General features: G+C 33.5%; 1 long non-coding RNA gene across 1 annotated transcript; it reads right to left on the bottom strand.

Annotated features, from left to right (window-relative positions):
* Nucleotides 1-237: 237 nt before the first annotated feature.
* Nucleotides 238-613, bottom strand: LOC142236749 (uncharacterized). Its single transcript, XR_012722179.1, has 3 exons — nucleotides 518-613; nucleotides 358-450; nucleotides 238-287 (listed from the first exon to the last, which is right to left on the bottom strand). It is a non-coding gene; the product is annotated as an uncharacterized LOC142236749 (long non-coding RNA).
* Nucleotides 614-5,849: the final 5,236 nt, after the last annotated feature.

Below are 5,849 nucleotides of genomic sequence, written 5' to 3' on the forward strand. Positions count from 1 at the left end.
TATTTTATTTCAAAAAATTATTATTATATTACATAAAACTATGGCTTATGATATACAATAAAAGAAATGTTTTTATTCGTACGCTGTATGCTGTTACTTTTCGGTAGTTAGTAATTGCTTCTTCAAAAGAGTAATATTCTATGTTAGTAGAATGAAACTAATTAATATGAATTTCCATTTTCTATCCATATGAAAGATATATGCCATAAGTTGCTATTTTCATTTCATTTTTGTCCAGTTTCACCGATTTCGCTAGTTTTTGTTGTGTGGATTTGCGTCATAAGCCTCTGAAGTTAAAAAGGTATATAAAATGTAAAAATATTATCAAATTCTATGGTATTTTGATCTTTAACTTACAAGAGAATTTTCTTAGAGCAAATAGGGATATCAGCTTAGTTAGCATTAAACAGTAAGAAGATTCCAAAAAATACCATTAGATTTGCTGTCATCCTGCAAATGAAAATTATTTTTAATAAATAGAAATTTTGGCTTTATTACAAATGGACGAAAAACTTACCACATTGAAAAAATCATCCAATTACTACATTAGTGGAATCATATCCATGCACAAATGGGACATTTTTGAAATCCTTCTCAGAATATAAATGAAATAAAAATATTATAAAATTAGATATAATTTCCACTTGTCAATATAGCATTTAGTATTTATGGTGGATATTAAGTTCGAGTTTAGTGGCTAAAATCCCAATTTTTCATGATTAGTTTTCTTTAGAAATACATGGGAACAAAATTGAACCGTTTTTGTGTTCATTTAAAATTTATATCAAATTTTTAGTAATTTGAGGTCGCTGAATCCAAATTTACACTTGTTTTTTTAAGAGCTCGACTTTTTGAGATATACGGTTATGTTCACAATTAAGGCACTTCCGCTATATATATTGGAATAACTTGAAAACAATTCATCATATTAAATTAAAAAACAGCGTTCTACATAAGCTTAAAAACGATTTTCTGTTCTTAATCGTGTAATCCATTTAAAGAATATAAACTTAATAAAAAACTTGTTTCGAGCTATTCTCCATCAAGTTATATTTAAATTTGCATCGAAGGCGTATAATTTTATACTTTTCTTACTGATTTATTTCTGATTTTAGCACCTAAACTCGAACTTAGTACACACCTTAAGGACTCGCTATAACATAAAAATATAGACTCAAAAAATTGTACTGTGATCCAGATGTAGAGTAAATATAGATCATTTTATTACCACTCATTATGAATATTTTTATGTAAACCAATTTAAAACCACACTAATTTTAAATTATTAATAGAAATATACAGTTTCTTAATATGTGATTTATTTTAGAGATATTTATTTTTTATCAATATAAAATGTTTTTGTTTTCTCTAACATCACACCATTCACTTATCAGTTTCTAAAATGTTACGAAATAAATGTATTTTTATTAATAAACACAAATACCGCACGCAAGCGCACCACGTGTGCGCTTCATAAATGCATCAACAGAACTGAATGCACCAATAAAACTCAGACACAAATAGTCATAAAGGACACATATGTGAAGAAAAACAACTCCACACACACACACACACATGATCCCTTTCTGATCTCGCTATTGCAACAAAACAACTATCACCACAAAAGATACCAACAACACACATTCCATAACATCATCGCAATAACAAACACAAACAAAAAAAAAAGATGATGCAATAATTTCATAATTTATTCTCACTTCAATTTCCAGTATCACGTTTATTGATTAGTTGGTGTTCTATCTATAGGATAAGGTAAAATATATTCAAAATTTACGAGGAATCCATAAAAAATTATATACACCCGTCAAGGATTAAATGAACTACTTTTTATTCTACTTTATCTAAAATTTTCAATGTGAGGAAATATACTCCAACTTATAGTAAAAACCGAAATAAGCAGTAGGAAGCCGCCATACGAATCGGTACTGTGGTTAAGTTAATTTTTACTACAAAAATTTTTTTCCATACAAAAATTTTTCTTAGTAAATTGTCCACATTTCGTAGTAAGATTTTTATATTGCCTATGTCTTTTTATAATACAATCAACGATGCATTAACTATTGTATTGGAAATTTATTTAAGGAAAAATCCGTCCCATTTCGTAGTTAGTGAACTAAAAAACATTTACTGAAGTTTTATAAGTTTTCCTTTAGCTAAGTTAATTTTCGCAGTGGTTACGAAAAATGAACTATATTACAGTAAATTTTTTGAACTATGTGGAAGTTAAACTGGTCCTAAAATTAACAAGACACCTTTTTTTCTGTGTATGGTGGTGGGTATAAAAATATGGGAAACATTTAAATCTGAAGCAATTTTAAGGAAACTTCGCAAAAGTTTATTTATGATTTATCGCTCGATATATATTTATTAGAAGTTTAAGAAAATTAGAATCATTTTTACAACTTTTCGACTAAGCAGTGGCGATTTTAGTTACAAGGAAAATGTTGGTATTTTACCATTTTTGTCGAAATCAGAAAAACATATATATGGGCGCTATATCTAAATCTGAACCGATTTCAACCTAATTTGGCACGCATAGCAACAATGCTAATTCTACTCCCTGTGCAAAATTTCAACTAAATCGGAGCAAAAAATTTGCCTCTGTGGTCATATGAGTGTAAATTGGGCGAAAGCTATATTTGGGAGCTATATCTAAATCTGAACCGATTTCCACCAAATTTAACACTCATAGCTATAATGCTAATTCTTTTCCCTGTGCAAAATTTCAACTAAATCGGAGCAATAAAGTGGCCTCTGTGGTCATTTGAGTGTAAATCGGGCGAAAGCTATATATGGGAGCTATATCTAAATCTGAACCGATTTCCACCAAATTTAACACTCATAGCTATAATGCTAATTCTTTTCCCTGTGCAAAATTTCAACTAAATCGGAGCAATAAAGTGGCCTCTGTGGTCATTTGAGTGTAAATCGGGCGAAAGCTATATATGGGAGCTATATCTAAATCTGAACCGATTTCCACCAAATTTAACACTCATAGCTATAATGCTAATTCTTTTCCCTGTGCAAAATTTCAACTAAATCGGAGCAATAAAGTGGCCTCTGTGGTCATTTGAGTGTAAATCGGGCGAAAGCTATATATGGGAGCTATATCTAAATCTGAACCGATTTCCACCAAATTTAACACTCATAGTTATGATGCTAATTCTTTTCCCTGTGCAAAATTTCAACTAAATCGGAGCAATAAATTGGCCTCTGTGGGCAAATGAGTGTAAATCGGGCGAAAGCTATATATGGGAGCTATATCTAAATCTGAACCGATTTGGATGATATTTTGCAAGTTTTTCGAGACTCATAAAATATTCGGATGTACGGAATTTGAGGAAGATCGGTTGATACACACGCCAATTATGACCAGATCGGTAAAAAATATATATGGCAGCTATATCTAAATCTGAACCGATTTTTTCCAAAATCAATAGGGATCGTCTTTGAGCCGAAACAGGACCCTATACCAAATTTTAGGATAATCGGACTAAAACTGTGAGCTGTACTTTGTACACAAAAATACATCAACAGACAGACAGACATACAGACGGACATCGCTAAATCGACTCAGAATTTAATTCTAAGACGATCGGTATACTAAACGATGGGTCTCAGACTTTTCCTTCTTGGCGTTACATACAAATGCACAAACTTATTATACCCTGTACCACAGTAGTGGTGAAGGGTATAAAAAGTGTTGTTCCACCAAGACAACGCACCGTGCCACAAGTCATTGAGAACGATGGCGAAAATTCATGAATTGGGCTTCGAATTGCTTCCCCACCCACCGTATTCCCAGTGACTTTTTCTTGTTCTCAGACCTCAAAAGAATGCTCGCAGGGAAAAAATTTGGCTGCCATATAGAGGTGATAGCCGAAACTGAGGCCTATTTTGAGGCAAAACCGAAGGAGTACTACCAAAATGGTATCAAAAAATTGGAAGGTCGTTATAATCGTTGTATCGCTCTTGAAGGGAACTATGTTGAATAATAAAAACGAATTTTGACAAAAGAATGTGTTTTTCTTTGTTAGACCGGGGACTTATCAGCCAACATGTTATCTTGGCGGGATCTAACCGATATCCTTGTAAAATCGCCACTGCTAATTTTACAAAAGTACAAAAAAATTGTTAAACATTACCTGCATAGGATATCAAGCTCAATTCTTAGTTCCAGGTTGCAGATTTATATTCTTCTTTTGCAGTTTTAGTCGATTAGCATAAAAATGTGTAACTATTAAGCAGCTCGATAATTTAATTTTAGTAACAATTTCTTTCCAAATTTCCACACATTGAAATTTGGTTTTTCCCTTCTAAAGATAATCGATAAAAATTATTCCATGCGCATCTCAAAAAACAGAGGCCATTACTTTGACAGCGGACTTTTGAGTCTTTCCACGCTTCGGAGACGGTTCACAGGTCGCTGTCCACTCAGCCAACTGGATTGGACTCAGGAGTGTAGTGATGGAGCCATGTTTCATCCATTGTCACATATCGAGGGAAAAACTCGGGTGTACTACGAGTTAACAGCTGCAAAAACCGCTCAGAATCATCAACACGTTGTTGTTTTTGGTCAAATGTGAGCTCGCGCGGCACCCATTTTGCACAGAGCTTCCGCATATCCAAATATTGATGAATTATATGACCAACACGTTCCTTTGATATCTTTAAAACCTCTGCTATCTCGATCAACTTCATTTTACGGTCATTCAAAATCATTTAGTGGATTTTTTTGATGTTTTCGTCGGTAACCACCTCTTTCGGGCGCCCACTGCGTTCACCGTTCTCCGTGCTCATTTCACCACGCTTGAATTTTGCATACGAATCAATTATTGTTGATTTCCCTGGGGCAGAGTCCGAAAACTCATTATCAAGCCAAGTTTTTGCTTCCACCGTATTTTTTCCCGTCAGAAAACAGTATTTTATCAAAACACGAAATTCCTTTTTTCCATTTTTTTCACAATAACAAAAGTTGCTTCACAAAAGACGCTCTATCTCACAAACTAATTGACTTACAGACGTCAAATTTGGACACGAATCATTTGAAGGTTGGTACTATATAAAAATAATATGCATTTAATATTAGCGATGCCATCTATGTGTAAGACCGGGGACTTATCAGCCAACCTGTTCTATGGCCAAGTGTGAGTTGTGATATATTATTTGGTCAAGTCGGGCGAATTGGAGCCTTATTTAAAACTCAACCGTTCTGTGGAAAGTCTGGCATTAAAGTGTTTAGGATATTACTAAGATATGGGGAAATTATCACAGAATTTTGTGTCAAGTGTGGGAATTTTGGCCGTATTTGTATAAACAAGCATTGGTAGAATGTTAATTCTACTCTCTGTGCACAATTTCACGAAAATCGGTAGTAAACTTTGGCCTCTGTTGCCATATGAGTCCAAATCGGACGAAAGATATATATGGGAGCTATATCTAAATCTGAACCGATTTGGCTGATATTGTGCAAGTTTTTCGAGACTCATAAAATATTCGGATGTACGGAATTTGAAGAACATCGGTTAATAAACACGCCAATTATGACCAGATCGGGGATAAATATATATGACAGCTATATCTAAATCTGAACCGATTTTTTTCAAAATCAATAGCGACTGTCTTTGTTCCAAAAAACGACTCTATGCCAAATTTGAGGACGATCGGACTTAAACTGCGACCTGTACTTTGCGCACAAAAATACATGAACAGACAGACGGACATCGCTAAATCGACTCAGAATTTAATTCTAAGACGATCGGTATACAAAACGATGGGTCTCAGACTTTTCCTTCTTGGCGTTACATACAAATGCACAAACTTATTAT

This window comes from Haematobia irritans, chromosome 4 (assembly GCF_050003625.1).
Source record: "Haematobia irritans isolate KBUSLIRL chromosome 4, ASM5000362v1, whole genome shotgun sequence".
NCBI lineage: Eukaryota > Metazoa > Arthropoda > Insecta > Diptera > Muscidae > Haematobia > Haematobia irritans.